Raw genomic sequence first — 19,659 nt, 5'->3', positions numbered from 1 at the left:
AACCACCCGGTGACACAAAAACACCACAAACACTAGTCCGGAATACAGCCAGCACCACCACAAACACCCTCACAACTGTCACACTCTTCATCTTTAACACCTTGCACACCACTTTAAAACAATATAAAAGCACAAGGACAGGGCGAGGACAGCAAAAACAAGGATGAAGCACAGAGCACAAACACCTGCGTGTCGCCCCCTCGCGACATATAAACAGTCAGACAGACAGACAGAGACAGAGAGATACACACAGAGAGAAAGAGAGACAGAGAGAGTCAGAGAGAGACACAGAGAGAGAGAGTCACCTTGCCAGCCCCACAGTCATCTGAATGGTAGTAGCACTGGGTTTCATCCTCACCACCCAAACACTGTAGCTGGCCGTCACAGGGAAAGTGTCGGTACAACTCGGGCCATTCGGACTTGGAGCAGTTCCACTGATAACTCGTTGACACGGGTCTTCTCTGCTGGAAGGAGAACACTAGACCCGGACATTGTCCTCTGAAAGACGGGGCAACATACAGTGAAGTCAAGGGCCTTGTTCCATTCCAGTTTTGTCCGTCTTCAGTGTCGGAAACAACCAGGGTTCTCAGATACCGTGAGATTCCTTCAACGAATGTTTTCAAGTCTGGGAAAATGAATGGCAAACGAAGGTCTCTAATGGGTTGCTTAAAAGGTCCACAGGGACTTTGGAATCGAGCGAACGAAACGCTGCAGCTGGAGGATTCATTGACACTTACAAAGATCACCTGTCCAGGTGGAGGAGTCAGGATTGCACAGCTGTTGTAGCGTTGTTTGATGTTTCTGAGTGTCTGGATGTAACCTGGAAGAGAGAAGGAAGAAAGGAATTCTGTTTTCTACGGATGATTGAACAAGTAAACATCTAGCCCTCGGAAGGAGAAAACAAAATGGAGACTGAATTAAAAAAAACTGAGAGACAGAGAGAGACATGCAGGAATAGAGAGAGAGACGCTTTGACGCTTTGACACTTTAATGTCATTGGCCATGAGGTCCTTATGGGTGAATGCATCAACAAACTTTCAATTTATAACAAACCATTATGATAAACGAATGAAATGGTGAAAGCAAAATCAATAATGAAACAAAACAAAGTTCCTTCTTTGAAGAAAAAGAAAGGAAAGAAGAAAATAAAGATACTAACCAACAGGCCACCCAACACATAATAAGTCCTTTCATTCATCTATCAATGCACCATGCAACATATTCCAACACTGGCAACAGAAGGAAATTGTTAAACCAATCTGACCACGTAGTTATGCTTATTGTGCTTTTTTGGCCTATCTTTATAGCTTCTGTATAAAATTTGCTAACGAGATTATCACCCCGTGATCTTCTGATGTTGTAATGAGGTCCTTTCTTTTTGTAAATTCTTTCTCAAAAACCACACCTTTACTTCTTAAATCATCATATGAATTATAATCAAACATAAAGTGAAATTCATCATCAACTGTGGAGTTACACAAAGGACATGGACAATTTGTGGACGTACCTGGCATGAACCATTTTTTGTTGGCATTAAAGCCAAGAGTTCTTAATCTAAATTGAGCAAGCATTGTGGAATGCCATTTATTCACAATAACAGTCAGGAATTTCTCAGCTTGAAATATACCCTTAAATGAATGGAACCAGCTGTACTTATTTTCCCTTTTCGTGTCTGAATGCAAATTTTGTTTAAATATATCATGCACTCTGGGTTTAAATTCTGATATAAAAGTTTGAAATAAGAGAGAGAGGGGGGGGGGATCTAAGAAGACAACCTTATTTTTTCATATTTCACTTCACCACAGTGGTCCACCTCACAACTTAACTACATACATTGAGGCAAGTTCGAAAAAAAACACCAAAAAACAATCAAACAACACCACCACCACCATCAACAACAACAACAACAACAACAAAACATGCACACTGTGCTACATGATGCATTTCACAATCGTAAATTTAGGCATCTATTCAAAGGTCAATACACGTGTTATGCCAAATGATGCATTGTTCCATTGTCAGTTTGGATATCTGTTCGAACCACAAAACATAAGGTACAATAGCTCACAAAGCATAAGGTACAATAGCTCACAAAGCATAAGGTACAACAGCTCACAAAGCATAAGGTACAATAGCTCACAAAACATAAGGTACAATAGCTCACAAAGCATAAGGTACAACAGCTCACAAAGCATAAGGTACAACAGCTCACAAAGCATAAGGTACAATAGCTCACAAAACATAAGGTACAATAGCTCACAAAGCATAAGGTACAACAGCTCACAAAGCATAAGGTACAACAGCTCACAAAGCATAAGGTACAACAGCTCACAAAGCATAAGGTACAATAGCTCACAAAGCATAAGGTACAACAGCTCACAAAACATAAGGTACAACAGCTCACAAAGCATAAGGTACAACAGCTCACAGAACATAAGGTACAGCAGCTCACAAAGCATAAGGTACAATAGCTCACAAAGCATAAGGTACAATAGCTCACAAAGCATAAGGTACAACAGCTCACAAAGCATAAGGTACAACAGCTAATTGTTGACAAGCTTCCATGATGTTCTTGTCATCCATGCTCTGTTGTTGTTGCTTCGATTTTCCTGAGTGTTTTGGTCTCACCCTTCATACGTAGCTGCAGAATGTCGCTTGGCCTGTTCTTCTGTAGAAACTGGGATCAGCACTAAACTGAAAGTGGTGCCTCTCAGTCATGGACTGTTATGGTATGGGTGGATATTTATATAGCACCTACCCTCGGTCGGAGACCAAGCTCTAAGCGCTTCACGAACACGGAATCATTTGCACAGCAGGCTGTCTACCTGGGTAGAGCCGACTGACAGCTGCCGTTGGGCGCTCATCATTCGTTTCCCGTGTCATAGAATCAGGTTTCAGTCACGCGCACATACACACTCATACAGTCATGTAACATTTTACACGTATGACCGTTTTCTTTATCTGGGCAGCCATGTAGGCAGCCATGTTGTTTTCGAGGGTGTGCGTGCTGAGTATGTTCTATTTTCCATAACCCACCGAACATGGATTCCAGGATCTTGCATATTTGATCTGTGTGCGTATACGCACGAGTGGGGTTCTGGCACCAGCAGGTCTGCACACATGTTGACCTGGGAGACTGGAAAAAAAATATCCACCCTTACCAACCAGGCGCCGTTACCGAAACAAAATGGAAAAACAATTTGGGAAGAGAATGCTGCCTACAAAGTCACAACCTCCAGCCTAACGATGGAAGTTGAAGCTGCGACACATGCCCTCCAGTGGCTATCGTCCATCCATACGCCCGGAAACCAACATGCCATGATTCTAACCGACTCAATGAACCTCATACAGAAAATTGAAAACGGAATGGGAAGCCCAGAGTGGCATAAGGCAATGCGCAACTTTCAGATTAAAAAACTCACATGGTCATACTGCCCGGGACATGCAGGTGTTAAGGGAAATGAGCAAGCTGACAGACTTGCTGGTAACGCAACACCAACGAGCGGCCTACATCTAGGAAAATCGGAAATCCTCAGAAAAATCAAAGAATACCAAAAAGAACAGGTACAAGGCCATCACACCATCGATCGCCTCAAAGAAACAAAAGCAGAGAGAGGGAGCGGCCCCAAGTCTAACATGAAAGGTAGAGCACGATGCTTTGCAAATCAAACAAATATCGGCATCATTTCCAAACCAACATTGCGCAAATTTCTTCAAAACGGAACAGAGTCTCTGTGGGCCTTTCCAAATACAATAGACTGAGCAACACACTAGACGCCACGTTCTTGGCATCAGAGATCTTTTCCCATCCCTCTTGCGGCCAGTCAGTGGCAGCCTCTGTGCGTGTGTGTATGTGTGTGTTTGTGAGGATGTGTGGGTCTGTGCTTTTGAGTGCGTTTGTGAATGCGCGAGAGTGTAAGTGTACACAAGTGTCAGGAGAGATCTGTGTACGTGTGTGTGTGTGTGTGTGTGTGTGTGTGTGTGTGTGTGTGTGTGTGTGTGTGTGTGTGTGAGGGGAGGTGGGAGTGCGGGGGGAGGTGGGGTAGAGGATGAGGTATGTGAGTGTATGCATGCCTACACTGTGGGAGCAACAGGATATTGGAACGTATATATATATATATATATATATATATATATATATATATATATATATATATATATCTTTGTATATATGTGTGTGGAGTTTGGGGTGGGAGATATGGGCGTATGTGTGTGTGCTTGTACAAGTAAGTGTTCATCTCTGTGAGTGTGTGTTTGTGTGTGTGTGTGTGTGTGTGTGTGCCGTGGAAGCTGCGATACGTAGACTAGAAATGAGTGTGTGGAGGAGGGGGGTAGAGGAGGTGCAAGGTAGTGTGTGTGTGTGTGTGTGTGTGTGTGTGTTGGAGCTCATGTACGTTTATATGTATTTGACTGTGCTTTCATATCTGTGAAACTGCATGTTTGGTGCATTTCTGTTATGCATGTGTGGGTGTATGTGTGAATGTGTGTCTTCATGTTCTACATTTATTTGCTTATTTATCTCCATTGTTGTCTTTTTTTCTTTTCTTTTTTTTATCATTTTATTAGTATTACTATTATTATTACTACTACCTTTTTCTATATTATAATTATTATTCATTTATTTATTTATTTATGTAAGCTTATCTATTATTTATTCCCCCGTTTTTTTGTGGGTTTTTTTTGTTTTGTTTTGTTTTGTTTTGTTTTTGTTTGTTTGTTTGTTTTGTTTTTTTGTTGTTTTTTTCTCAAGGCCTGACTAAGCGCGTTGGGTTACGCTGCTGGTCAGGCATCTGCTTGGCAGATGTGGTGTAGCGTATATGGTTTGTCCGAACGCAGTGACGCCTCCTTGAGCTACTGACACTGAAACTGAAACGTTACCGAGATTCGAACCCGGGACCCTCAGATTGAAAGTGCACCGCTTTAACCACTCGGCTGTTGCGTCGGTCGGGGAGTGGAGGGGAGGAGGGGGTGCGCTCTTTGTTGCTGTGTGCCAACATATGAATACATCTCTTCCCCAGGCAGACAACAGCAAGTTGCTGGTCCGATGTACACACACTGCTCACACCGAAACAGCTGCTCACTGCTGTGCATGTTAACATCCCCTTTGGAGGAACAAACTGCTGTCATTAGCATTTACTGATAAATCATTTTTAACTACTGATGATTTTTCTTCAAGATGACTATCCACATTAAGTGATATTAGACATGAAAAAAAGGAGAAAAAAGAGGGAGAAGGGAAAGGGATAAAACAAAACAATACTATTCACAACACTAACTTACCAGACAGAGGGAGACGCTTTTGATGTTTAGACACTTCAGTGTCATTGGCCATGAGGTCCTTGTGACTTGGGTGAATGAGTCAACATACTTTCATTGCATGACAAACAAATCATTACAATAAACGATTAAAAATGGTGAAAACAAATATTGAAACGAACCAAAGCTCTTTCCTTGAAGAACATTAGCAGCAACCAACAGGCCACCCAAAACATTAATAACACTTATCCACCAACACAACAAATTCCATTACTGGTTACAGGAGAAAATGTCAAACCTATCTGACCACGCGGTTTGTGTCTTTTTGTTCTGATTTTTGCCTGATTTTCAAAGCTTCTGAAATTAATTTTGCCATCCCAATTATCACCTCATGATCTTCTGTTAACATGCTAAAGAGATAATTTCGTTTTTCCAATTCTTATCAAAAGAATACCACACATCTATTTCTCAAATCATCGTGAGAGAGAGAGAGAGAGAGAGAGAGAGAGAGAGAGAGAGAGAGAGAGAGAGAACGAACGAACGAACGAACGAACGAACGAAAATTTATTTCAAGAGGGTAAAGGAGTAAGCACAAAGCACTTGTTTACATCCGGCCCTGTGAGCAAGAATAATAATGATGAACAGAAAAGAGAGAGAAAAAAGTGAGAGTCAAATTCACAACAGCAACATCAAAATCACGAAAGCAGCTACAAACATAGGTCTAGATATGTATGCACAACACAAAAAGTGAGAGTCAAATTCACAACAGCAACATCAAAATCACGAAAGCAGCTACAAACATAGGTCTAGATATGTATGCACAACACAAAAAGTGAGAGTCAAATTCACAACAGCAACATCAAAATCACGAAAGCAGCTACAAACATAGGTCTAGATATGTATGCACAACACAAAAAGTGAGAGTCAAATTCACAACAGCAACATCAAAATCACGACAGTAGCTACAAACATAGGTCTAGATATGTATGCACAACACAAAAACGCTATAAATAAATAACAAGAGGGACAATAGGGACGGGGCGTGGTGGAGAGAAGGAGGAAGAGACAAGGGGAAGAGTAAAGAAGGTAGGGGAGGCTGACTGAACAGACAGGTATACTGACAGTGGAGACAGACATGGAGAGACTGACAGCGGAGGAGAGAGGCATGTACACATCCACAATCAATACATCTTTCTTGTTAATGATTTATGTGTCACATTATCACATGTATTTCAGTAAATGTGCATGATATATGTTTTTGAAGGTAGGGATGCATTTGACAGTGTTTACATTCATACAGGACAATATTTCATTCCATAAATAGCCCCTGAATATGACAGACTAGATTTGAAAAGATTGATACTTGAAAGTGGTACCATAACTTTATGAACATGACAGTGAGTCTTGGCTACAAATTAATTTTTTTAGTGAGGGGGAGCAAATCCAGACATGATTTTGAATATAAATAGAACTTTGCGATATATATAAGTTCTGTTTTCAGTGGAAGGATATCGAGAGCTTTATTCTCAGATATAGTAAATGATGAAGATTTTAAAAGAATCAGTTTTATAGCTCGTCTATGCAGAGTTAACTGAGGTTTCATAATGTTGTCACTTGCCGAATCCCACACTGTCGAAGCATAGTTAATGTGTGATTCTATGTAAGATTCTTTAATGTGTAATTCTATATAGTGACTCCAAAATAGCTTTCGACAATGATGATTCAAAAAGTCATTAATTCTAGACAGTCGATGTATATATATATATATCAATACCTTTTTTTTCTTTTTCTTTTTTTTTTCTTTTTTTGCATAACGGTGAAGATTTTAAAAGAATTGGTTTTATAGCTCGTCTGTGCAGACTTAACTGGGGTTTCATGGTATTGTCACTTGCCGAAGCATCGTTAATGTGTGATTCTATGTTGTTGTCTTCAGTTTAACGTCTTTCCACTTGAAGTGATATTAGACGGGGGGGGGGGGGGGGGGGACCTTGGGGGTAGGGCCTGTGAGAGGGGCAGGGGTAAAAGTGTGTGTATGTGTGGAGGGTGAATAGGGAAAGACAACGCTAGGAAAAATGGAAACGTTATAAACGCCAACATCAAACAACTATAACATCTATAACAAATGTCCTATAGGACTATGCAGCAAACCTTTTGCAATAACAAATAACATATTGGAATTGTTAATAACACATTAAAAAAAACTTTTGGTGAAGTCTGGCAAAAAACATTTTAGATTCTGACATTCGAATATTACATGGTTGCTAGAAATATGTTCTCCACATATGCATCTGACATCTTTGCTGAACTTTGTTATAAAAGCGTTCAGTTTTATCCTGTTTGATAATGTCTGAATGTGCCTTAATCTTATTGAATTACTGTATGTATTTGACTGATTGATAGTTCCCGGTTGTTGAACATTAATTACACTATGGTTTAAAGCTTTGCCGTTTTCCTGGTATAATTCTCTGACTTTGTTCCACAATGTTTTTTTCTAGTATTCGATAACCCTCTTGTACAGACAGAGGCACATAAAGTTCTATAGTTCCCTGTTCGTTCTTTGCACCTTTTCTTGCAGCCCTGTCAGCCCATTCATTGTAGAGAATACCAAGATGTGAAGGAACCCGGAAAAACGTAATATGTGTTCCTTTCAAGCTTAAAAGATGTAAAATATGGCTGATTTCTAGTATGATTTTACATTTGTTTTTACAATTTGGTGAGTTTAAAGCACATAATACAGATTTGGAATCAACGCAAAACAAGACTTGTAGAAGGCAAATTGGAAGATCAAGAATATGATTTAGAGCCATAAGGACAGCAATAAGTTCATCAGTGAATATTGAACGATTTTTACCAATATAGTATGATCTTTCCGTTTTCAGTTCTGGTATAACGAAAGCTGAACCTGCTCGGCCATTGTCTAATAGTGAGCCATCTGTGTAGATCTGTAAATGATCACAGTATCTATTTTGAAGGTGTACTCGGACTTCCGTTGCCATGATATTCGGATTTTCATTCTTTTTAATGTCCCCTCCCACCCCCACCCCACCCACCCCCCTACTCACCTAATGAGGACGTCAGAAAGACGACTTTGAAACCAGGCGCATCTGTTGACGCATTGACGAAAGCAAAGTTGAAACACAGCACAGGCCGTCTCCATTGAGCGTGGTAGGGTGACGTCACCGTGTTGGTTGTCGTCACACCCTGGGTGTCGGGGTTCAGTTCTGGGCACGACGACAGCTTGTGGTGGTCTGGACACACCCGCTGACCTCCTTCGTTCCTCCTCCAGGCCAGGACCCCAACATCACTGCAGCTGCCTGTCTGCAACTGGGTCACGCTTCCCACAGGAACGTGCAGCTGGAGGAAGCAGTCAAACCTGGATGTGTTCAGTCCTGTCGATGTGTTGTTGTTATCAGTGCTGGCTTCTGTAATGGAAGCTTGTGTGATACACTGATCATTGTCGTTTAAAGGGTGAACTTTCAATTGGAGTTTATTACCACTATCGTCGGTTGAAGTGGAACTGGTTGAAAGTGTTGCTGCATCATGGTTTAAAGGAAGGCTGGTTGAAAACATAACTGCATCATTGTTTAAAGGCAGGCTGGTTGAAAACGTTGCTGTATCGTTGTTTAAAAGAAGGCTGGTTGAAAACGTTGCTGTATCATTGTTTAAAGGCAGGCTGGTTGAAAACGTTGTTGTATGGTTGTTTAATGGAAGGCTGGTTGAAAACGTTGCTGTATCGTCGTTTAAATTGTTCTCATTGTCCTCTTTCTGAACACCGACTTTCTCTGTTCGCTCTTTGCCGTTCGCGGTCGAAGTGTTCAACGTTATCAGAATCATAAGAGAGAGAAGTTTTGTGTAACGTGATGACAATGTCCTGTTCAGAAACATTGTGAAATGTAATATCTTGTGATGTAATGTTTGGATCTGCAGGGTTTGTGTCAATTGTGATGTGTTGCCGATTTCGGATTGACAATATCCATATATGTATGATTGTTTGTGTGTATGTGCGTGTGTGTGTGAGAGAGAATTTTTGTTCTTTAGTTTGCAATATAACCAACGTATACACTAGAAACACACACACACACACATACACACACACACACACACACACACACACACACACACACACACGCACACACACACACACACACACACACACACACAATCTGCGTTCAAAGCATCTATTCCATAAGGACACTTCTCTCTTCCGCCACTCCCTTTGGTTTTATTTTTTTTTTCAATTTTGTTGTTGTTATTTTCTTAATTGATATATTTCCTCATTTCGTGTGTGTGTGTGTGTGTGTGTGTGTGTGTGTGAACAGAGAACGTGCAACTTCTAATTAACCAGTGGTGTTACATAAAGTCGGCCATGACGCAATTTACACACATAGGCGCGTGCGCGCGCGGGCACACACACACACACACACATATACATTTATATTTCTCTCTGTGTGTAGGTATCACAACTTGTGACGACAGTTAGGGCGTGTGGCCCGTCTTCGTTTTTCTCCACCCTCTCCTTTCACTTTCCCTCCTCCTCCCATCCTTCAGTTCAGGTAGAAGTCCCGAACTGCTCACGAACCACGTGCATGTTACTCACTTCACCTGAGCGTGAGGCACGAATATGTGTGCCGGTCTGGGTTTTGGCTTGTTGTTTTTTGTTTGTTTTTTGGTGTGTGTATAGTTGTGTGCGGAAGTCAGAACCAAAATACTATTATTTAATACATATAATTTTCACTTGAGTGCTTGATATAGAGAGAGCGGAAGAGAATAAATTTTGCATGGGAGAGAAACATCGGTATTCTGTGTTTGTGTTGTCGGGTGACTGGGGTGAGTGTTAGTTTTAAAACAGCTCTCGACCTCTTCCCTAGGGGGGTCGTGACAATGGTGGAGATGCGGGGTATCAAGTTCTAGGGAATGTAACGAGGGTTGGGGGTAGGGTGTGATTGTGTTGTTAGTCTACGTTTTGTGTTCCAGACATGTCACATTTCTTTTTGGATAGTCCTTGTAGAGGTGTTTAAGGTTGTTTAGTCGTTAGGTGACTCTCGTTGGATGCTTGGTAGTAAAGGGGGACCTGAAGTTTGTGACTGAGAAACTTTATAATTCAAGTTTTGTGTAGTTGCTGCACGTTGTGAATTAAGGAAACATGCCTGTAACGAGAAAAACTTGTGCGGCCTCTCCTCCTAGCTCGGGGTCAGGGGGGAGCAGGGCAGAAGGCGGTTCACCTTCTCTCAGTGCTGGAAAAAAGACTGAATTGTCTGGGTGGATTCAGGGCCACCTGAAGGAGGCTAGTCCTGAAGGCGTTTCGTTGAAGGGGATGAAGAGTGAGTCTAATTCCGTACCTTCTTAGGACATGTACTCTTAATTTCAAGGTGTTGGGCGCTGACTTAGGTTTGTCTGGAGAGGCGTTGGCCTTTTTCTTGTGTCGGTTGATAAATTTTTACCAATTTTATTGTTATTGAGTCTTAAAATCATGATACAATTTTAGCTTTATCGGAACCAGGCGTTGACGACTAGGCCTTTTTCTCACGGCGCTGGACCAGGGCTCTGTAGAGGTGCAAGAGAGTTCTCCTATCAGCACCCCAGTCCGTGTGTGCTACAACTCGGATGATGTTCAGGGCTTTTTGACAAGACATTTTCAGCTGTTTGATATGGCTGAGGAAGTTCAACTTCTGATCAGAAACGACCCCTAAAAATTTGGCTTCCTTGACCGCCAGGATGGTGGATTTTCCCAGACGGATTTCAGGGTCTGGATAGAACTGGCGAAAGTTATGAAAATAAATACACTCAGTTTTGGAGGACGAAAAAGTGAAACCATTCTCCTCTGCCCAACACTGGATTTTGTCGACGCAGAGCTGAAGCCACTGCTGGATGCTGGCATACATGCTACCAGTTGCACACAAGGCGAAATCGTCCACGAACAGCGAGCTGTCCGATCCCTTCTGAACGGATTGAACGATGTCATTAATTTTGATGCTGAAGAGAGCCGGCGACAGAATGCTCCCCTGCGGGACACCCAGCTCCTGCTCGTGAATGTCGGACAGGGTGGTGCCGACTCTCACCTGGAATTGTCTGTCTTGCAAAAAATTGTGGATGAACTGAGGCAGGTGTCCTCGGAAGCCGAGCTTGTGCAGGTCAGAGAGGATTCCAAATTTCCAGGTGGTATCGTAAGCTTTCTCTAAGTAAAAAAATATGGCCACCACATGCTGTTTGTTTACAAAGGCATTTCTTATAGTGGTTTCCAGACGAACCAGATGGTCAACAGTAGAGCGATGCTTGCGGAAACCGCACTGTTCTTTCACCAGAAGGCCGTCGGTCTCTAGTTTCCACATCAGTCTACCATTCACCATCTTCTCCATCAGTTTGCAGATGCAGCTGGTCAGTGCTATTGGGCGGTAGTTGGAGGGGTTCGAGGGGTCTTTTCCCGGTTTTGGCAGCGGGATTATGAGGGCTTTCCGCCAGGAGGGTGGAAAAAAGCCTGTGGTCCAGATGTGGTTATAAACTTTGAGCAGGGTGTCCAGACAGGTTTCGGGAAGATGTTTTAAAAGTTTATAATGGACCTCGTCCATTCCTGGAGAGGAATCCGTGCAGGTGTGAAGGGCAGATTTAAGTTCATTCATTGTTCTTGGCACCTGGGGCTTGGAGGTAGACGATGGGACTGCTGCTTTGGCGCAATCTAAAATGATCTAAGTCAGAGTGTCAGCAGGGTCCTTGCTTTGTTAGACTGTTTCTTCCTGCAGCTCCGCTCTTTTCTTCGTGGTAAAAATTCCCCAGTCGGCTTTGTCATAATTCAGGCGGTCAGGCAGAGAGTCATCTTCTCCATCTGTGGGGTGGAGGACGACAGGAAAGTGGTCACTCCCGTGCAGATCGTCGTGCACTTTCCACTCGTAGTCCAGGACCAACGATGGATCGCAGACTGACAGATCTAAACACGAGAGCTTTCCAGAGGACAGATGAAGGTAAGTGGGAGACTTGTCGTTAAGACAGCACAAGTCCATATCGGAAAGAAGGTTTTCCAAGAGAAGACCTCGGGCTGATGTCATCTCACTTCCCCAGAGCGGGGAGTGTCCGTTGAAGTCGCCCAACAGTAAAAACGGTCGTGGGAGCTGGTCGACTAGGTTCATGAGGTCCTGCCTCAGAACACGGACGGCAGGAGGAAGGTACAGAGAGCAGACAGTGATGGTTTTCTCAAGTGTGACTCTGACTGCCACCGCCTGTAAAGGGGTGCTTAAAGGAACTGTACTGTATAAAAGGGACTTGCGTATAAAAAGAGCGACACCTCCCGTCAATCCCTCTTGCTTCGGTTGAGTGGGTTTAAAAACGGAGTTAAAACCAGGAGAGATAAAACCTTGCCATCTCTTTGCAGAGTCTCCTGCTGCGCCAGCACTGAAGGTTTCAAAGCATGACAAAGCAGCTGGAGTTCCTGTATATTGGCGAAGAACCCCCGGATGTTCCAGTGATCACTGCCATTAAAAAGGTTAAAAAAAAATAAAGCAGCAGCCTATTCCATCACTACCCCCTGCTCCTCTGCTTGCGGTGGCTCAAGGTCGGCCATGATCGAGTACCTATTTTTGGAATTGAATTTTTCGTCGGAATATCCACGACCTCGGCCCTTCCAGATCCCGCCGAGGCCGCAACCCTCCCGTCCTTGAGTTTTGGAGGTACGGGGGGTTTCCGGCCACTTCCGCCAGCTTGAGGGCCAGGCAGACGAGAGGCGGGGCGAGGGGGGCTGGGGGAGGGGGGGGGGGGGGCGTGCGGGAGGCGGACAACGTGCCTCCGCCCGAGGCTTTCCGCTCCCGCCCAGCAGCCCCTGTGGACTGCCGCACAGGATGGGAAGGGGTGGACACGGTGCCTCCACCCAAGGCCAACGGTTCTAACAAGGTAGGCACGTCGTCCGTCTGCGTCCCTGTGGACGTCGTCTGGACCGCGACGTCCACCATCCTGGGTCTGACGACAGAGGTGTAAGACGCCTTAGGCGACGCGGCCTCCACCTGTTTCCTTGCCTCAAAGAACGATATCTTCTTTTCTGTCTTCACCTTCTGGATTTCCTTTTCCTTTCTCCAGGCGGGGCAGTCTTTCGATGAGGATGGGTGGCCGCCTCCGCAGTTCGCACAACGGGATGGACTGACGCATTCGCCCTGGTGCGCTGCCTTTGAACAGGTGCCACACGCCTCTTCCTCCTTACATCGGTCCCGCAGGTGTCCAAATTTCTGGCATTTGAAACATCTTAGAGGGGACGGCACGTACAGGCTTACATTCACCATCAGGCAGCCGACTCGATTGTCCTTGGGGACATTCGGGCAGCAGAAGGTGAGGAAAAATGTGTTGGTCGGGACTCTGTCCGACCCCTTCTTTGCTGTCACCCTGTAAACGTCGGTCACTCCCTGAGAGGACAGCTCGCTCTTGATTTCAGCTCCAGACACTCCTCTCAACTCCGGGCATCTGATAACCCCCTTTGAGCAGTTGAGACCTTTGTGAGGGGAAACCCTCACCGCCCTATCCACAAAAGTGGTCGCCTTGAGCAGAAGCTGTGTCTGCCTTTTAGACTCTGTCTCCACCAAAAACGCTCCACTCCTCAGCCTCTTGATGGATTTCAGCGATCCTGCCAGACACTGAAAGCCCTTCTGGATAGCGAAGGGGCTGAGAGCCGACAAGGGCTTGTCGTCATCAGCGCCCTCCATTACAAGCCACGACGGCCAAAATCCAGAGGTCTCAACGGCCTCCGAATCTGAGTCCGAATCGTCTGTTCCTGGTCTCTTTCTTTTCCCAAGTTTAGGGGGGTGTATTTGTTTGGAATTCATGTTTAAATAATTGTATATTCATCCCTCCCTTACCCACCCACCATGGGGTCCAACTTAGGGGCCAGGGACAAGGGAACACCAGCTTGACCCCTTCCAGGTTTCGGGAGGGATAGGCGACCAACAGCCTAGCTCCAACGTGTTCCCCCCCGATCATGCCCAGCTCCCAGGAACAGAGAACCGAGCACTACGGGGGTTATCTTCGTTAGCCTCTAAACTGCCAGTCTTGACCCAGCCCCACGAAGGGGTAGCCGATTGACACACACGGGCCAATGTGTGCCGCCTGTCTTAGGAGAGGTCCGAGCCAAAGGGATGTGTTGAGAGTAGCGTGCTCTCTCAATCCCCAGGATCTCATTCCCCTCCATCACAGGTTGCGCCGCACGGCAAACACGGCGGGCCTGAAGAAGGCCGCAGAGAAAAAAGAATGTGGAAAAGAAGGCTTGATGGGGAGCTGAGGACAGAAAAGAGGCGGTAAAAAGAAGAATAGAGAATAGCGAAAGGGACAGTGGGTCACGTTTAGTTTGGGCCTCACTCACGACCTGTTCGGCATGGGAAGCCCTGTCAGGGGCATCAGTACGAAAACCACCACTTATTCAGCCCTAACAGCTACGATGGCTATGTAGGCTGTCAATTAAGACCTGGGACCAGAGCAGCAAAACCCAAGAAGCACTGATGCCCCCGCCGACATAGCTCGCTCGATCACTGGCCACTAAGCCTCCCGACCACAAGGTAGTGACCCTCCCGGGAGGGGGTCAAGAGAACACCAGCCTGACCCCCTCCAGGTTTCGGGAGGAAATCTAGTATGGGTGTATCTGTAAGTTATACTGCTAGTGATAGTCTGTCACTGCATTTATGTCTGTCTGTCGTCAGCAATCAGATTATTATCCACGGAGAGAGAGAGAGAGAGAGAGAGAGAGAGAGAGAGAGAGAGAGACAGAGAGAGAGAGACAGAGAGAGAGTGAGACAGAGAGGAGCGGGAAGACGGTGGCGAGACGAAAGAGAAGAGAAAGGGAGAAAGGGAAAGAGGATAGAAGAAAGGGAAAGAGAAAGGAAGAAAGGGAAAGAGAAAGGAAGAAAGGGAAAGAGAAAGGAAGAAAGGGAAAGAGAAAGGGAAAGAGGATAGAAGAAAGGGAAAGAGAAAGGAAGAAAGGGACTGAGAAGAGTCAAACAATTTAGTATTGATGTGGATAATCGTGATAGTGCGAGAACAAGATTACGGGGTCAGTTTAAGTCTCTGACCATTTTGCAGATTATATTATGACGCATGGTAAAAAAACAAACAAACAGACAAACAAAAAAGCAACCAAAAAACGTGACAGTAGATCAAGCTTACATGATAATACACAGTGTCACTTGAGCAGTTTGTGTCACCTTCCTTTCCTCCTCTGCTTCCTTCGAGTGTCATGTTACGTCAGTATACTTCATTGATGTCTTTTGTTACTATAATTATGTCTATGCATCTTAACTGTATAATGGATCATAAATGACTTAGAAAAAATAGTACATATCTATTCATTCATTTATCTATTTAGTATATATATTTCTGTATGCATTTATCTAGCTCTTTGTTCATTGATTCATTCGTTTATTGAATGATTTATCTATTCATTCATTTTTCTTTGTTTATTTATTTATTTATTCATTCATTTATTCATTTCATTAATTGTTTAAAAGTAGCCAGTATAAAATAAGGCTTTGCAATAAATGTTCTCAATGTTTTTCTTTATTCAGATCTTTGTCATTGCCACGATACTTAGAAAAATCATTTCGCGATCAGCTTCATCACGTGACTTACGTCATTACACATGAAGCAAATGTCAACATGCGGCAATGGACAAGTCACGTGACATCAGCTACACCACGTGACATACATCATGTGATATCAAGTAGAACGTCGCATTTGTTTGCAGTTCAACACAGAGATCAGAAAGATCGTGTCATATTGACCTTAGCGATCCGAGATACTTTTTTGTTTTTTTTGTTGTTGTTGTTGTTGTTGCTGTTAACGATTATGCTTATCTATGAAGGGCGGTCACCTCACTGAGATAACACTGAACGAACAGGTCAGGTTGTCAGTTACCAGTCTTTATTTCAACTTCTTTCTCTTGGGATTGCTTCCCTTTCGTACAGTAAAATCAGTAACGCCACTTGAAAGCGCACAGAAAGAAGTCAACACTGATCAACTGTACACCACACTGAATTCATTTGACCAAAGGTCAACAATCAGGGGGTTAATATGATAACATCGATCAAGACTTGTATAGCACCTATCCTGAGTCAATGACCAAACTGAAGTGTTTAACACAAATCTACACAACAGGTTGCCAACGTGGTAGTCCCGGCTGACAGCTGCCATTGGGCGCTCTTCATTCGTTTCCTGTCATTCAAACATGTTTCAGTCACACACACACACACACACACACACACACACACACACTGATAGTGAAAAGACGCTAAACTAAAGAACGAACACACACACACACTCACTCACAAAACATGTAACATATTTACGTGTATGTGCACGACTGTTTTGTTTATTTACCCCACCGTTTAGGCTGCCATACTCCGTTTTCTGGGTTGTGCTTTCTGAGTATATATGTTCTTGTTTCCATAATGCATTAAAACAATATCAATGCTGCCATGGAATGCAGAACCTTTAACGTGCGTATTTGAACTTCTGCGTGCATATACACACAGGAAGGGTTCAGGCACTATCATATCTGCATATATGTTGATCAAGAATATTGAAAACAAAAACAAAAACAAAAAACAAAAAACCCAGACCCTTCACCCAGTGGGTGTGATGTGGATCGAACTCAGGATACCTGGGCGAGGACCTAGCTCTCCAACCATCTGACCACTGCTCCTGGAGGTGTATGGAGGTTGATGATTATTTTGACCGATGGGGTTGACCATGACAGGAGAGTGAGGGCGTGAGGGCTGTTAGTGGGGTCAGGGTCAGATGACCGCTACCTCTTGCTTTCAACACAGCAGCCCCTCCCTGTCACGTGGCTGGGTCACGTGCCGTGTCAGGTGTGTGAAGGGAGAGTGGTGTCACTCCGTGCACCGGTTCGGAGCTAAAGTGTCGTGTGCTTGTGTCCTGAGAATCTGTGTGATGACTGCAGGACTGAACACTTTGTTTGGCGTAGCAACAGTGACAGGTGGCGATAATAAACTATGCACGGTATTTATAGTAGAAATAGTGGCAGTGGTAGTGGTGGTGGTAGTAGTAACAGTAGTAGTAGTAGTAGTAGTAGCCGTGTGGTGGTGGTAGTAGCACTGGTGGTAGTAGTAGTAGCAATAGTAGTAGTAGAAGTAGTAGTAGTAGTAGTAGTATTCTCATCATCATTCTTTAATGTTATTGTTATTATTGTGACAGGTGACCATGATAAACTTTGCACGGTAGTAGTAGTGGTTGTTGCTGTTGTCGTTGTTGTTGTACTGGTAGTAAGATTGTTAATAAAAACTGCAGATGGACGTTTGCAGTGTCCAGAGTTTCTACATTGCAAATCAATGTTTCAAAACAGACATTTCACTTTTGACGTATGTAGCAATAAGTTTCTGCAGTTTGATTTCTTTCTGTTTCCTGCGTTTTTCTTGCACAATAGTATATGTATAAATGAAAGGGTTCAGAGCTGAGTTAAAGGGCAGCACAAAGACAGCCATTGCCGTGTTGATCTCCCCTGGAACAGGAACGTCCAGCTTGGCCAGGAGTCCACAGACACCAATGGGGAACCAGCACAGAAAGTCTGACATAGCAACCACCAGAAGGCGACGAGCAATGGCGGCCTCTTTGGATCTGGTTTTGTCTTTGATGACGACGTTTTCTTTGCTGTTTGATCCTTGATCGGACATGGTATTGGCCCTCACTGACCAGTAGATCAGAGCCTGGCCTGCAGCAATGCACATGAATATGACCATGTTAAATACAATCATGATGCAAAACGAATAATAGCGACCAGGAAAGTCAATTCTAGTAATTGGCAGAGGAATGCAGATGCCAGTCTGACTATAGAATTCCCAGTGGGACGTCACAGGGAGTAAAGGGATTGAGGCAAGGATAATCCCTATTCCCCAGCTGACGGCACAGGCAACATGAGCTGATCTTGGTCCGAAACGAAGATGACTGAAAGGAAACCGCATCACCAGAAATCGATCAAGGGTGATGAGGCCAATAAGAATTGATGACACTTCACAAGACAACAGGGAGATGGATCCTGAAACTGTACATACTGTGCTTTTTCTCCAGTAAGATTCATTCCACAGGTAGGTACCAGCATATAAACGGTCTGCTGTTCCGATTATCAGCAAGTAAACGCCCATGAAAAAGTCAGACACAGATAGATGAATAACAAACACTGCATAACCTACTTTCTGTTTTGAGGATAAGGACCAGATACGGTATACAATGCTGCACAGGTTTCCCAACAAGGCAGCTATGATGAAGATCACAATAGCAGCTCGGTAAGAGTCAGATTTCAGCAAATTATCACAAGAGGAGATCTCATCCTCTGGTGCAATGCATATTCCCACAAAACTATCAGGTAGCACTGTAGAACAGCAAAGCACGAAGTCATCAGCAAATAACTGATGCAGCTGACCCATTTCTTTCATAAATTCTGGACTGAAATCAGACACAGTGCAACCTTGCAAATCTAAGGTCTTTAGGTTCCGAAACAATCCCCTACCTTGAAGAGATTTCAGCCCACTATGCGAAAAGTCTATACCTTCAATCTGGGGCATCATGTTTGAGAAAGAGTGTAAGTCAGGAAAGTGATATGAAACACGAGAAAGATTCAGAAACAGCAGGGATTCCAATCTGTGTTCCGTACTGGACATAGAAACTCGAGACAATGGATTATTAGACACATCCAGTTTTTTGAGGTTGTGTAATTGTGAAAGATGATTAAAATTTATATATTGTATTATGTTTCCACTGATATCTAACACATGAAGATTAGGCAGATGCATGGCACTAAGATTTCTCCAGCCACACGCTCCAGCTCCAAGATAAATCAGCATGGTCTGATTTGTGATGACATCCAAGGTCAGTCCACTCCCCCTGGCTTGAAGATAACGTAACTTGGGGAAAGCTTCAGGTTTCAAGATGGACAGGCTGGTAAAGGACGATCCATAACAAACACACTGATCAGGACAAGAGTCAGTCAATTCACACATCTGTTCATCATCCTGCTGTGGACACTGAGGCCAACCGTCACAGAGGTAATCTACGTGTAGACATATCTGTCGGTCCTTCCCACGACATCGGTACAGCCCTTTGCATGTGAATTCATCACACCCAGCTTCATCCTCATGTCCCGGACAGTCCGTCATACCATTACACCTGGTGTAGACAGGCAGACAGTAACCATTCCCAGGGCACCGGAAGTGAGAGTCTGGGCACCGAGTCGTGTTTCCGGGAAGAGCTATCAAAGAGAAACTTCCGGGTCTGTCAAAACTGACGAGTGCTGGTGGGCGTGTCACATTGAAAATGATGTTGAATGATTGTGTAGGTTGTGAATCACAGTACGACTCGTCACGTCCGGTCTCGCAGTTTACGAACTGATCACACACTTGTTTGAGACTTACACACTGAAAACGGCATGTG

This window comes from Babylonia areolata, chromosome 32 (genome assembly GCF_041734735.1).
Source record: "Babylonia areolata isolate BAREFJ2019XMU chromosome 32, ASM4173473v1, whole genome shotgun sequence".
In the NCBI taxonomy this organism is placed as follows: Eukaryota; Metazoa; Mollusca; class Gastropoda; order Neogastropoda; family Buccinidae; genus Babylonia; species Babylonia areolata.
This window is presented reverse-complemented; position numbering follows the sequence as displayed.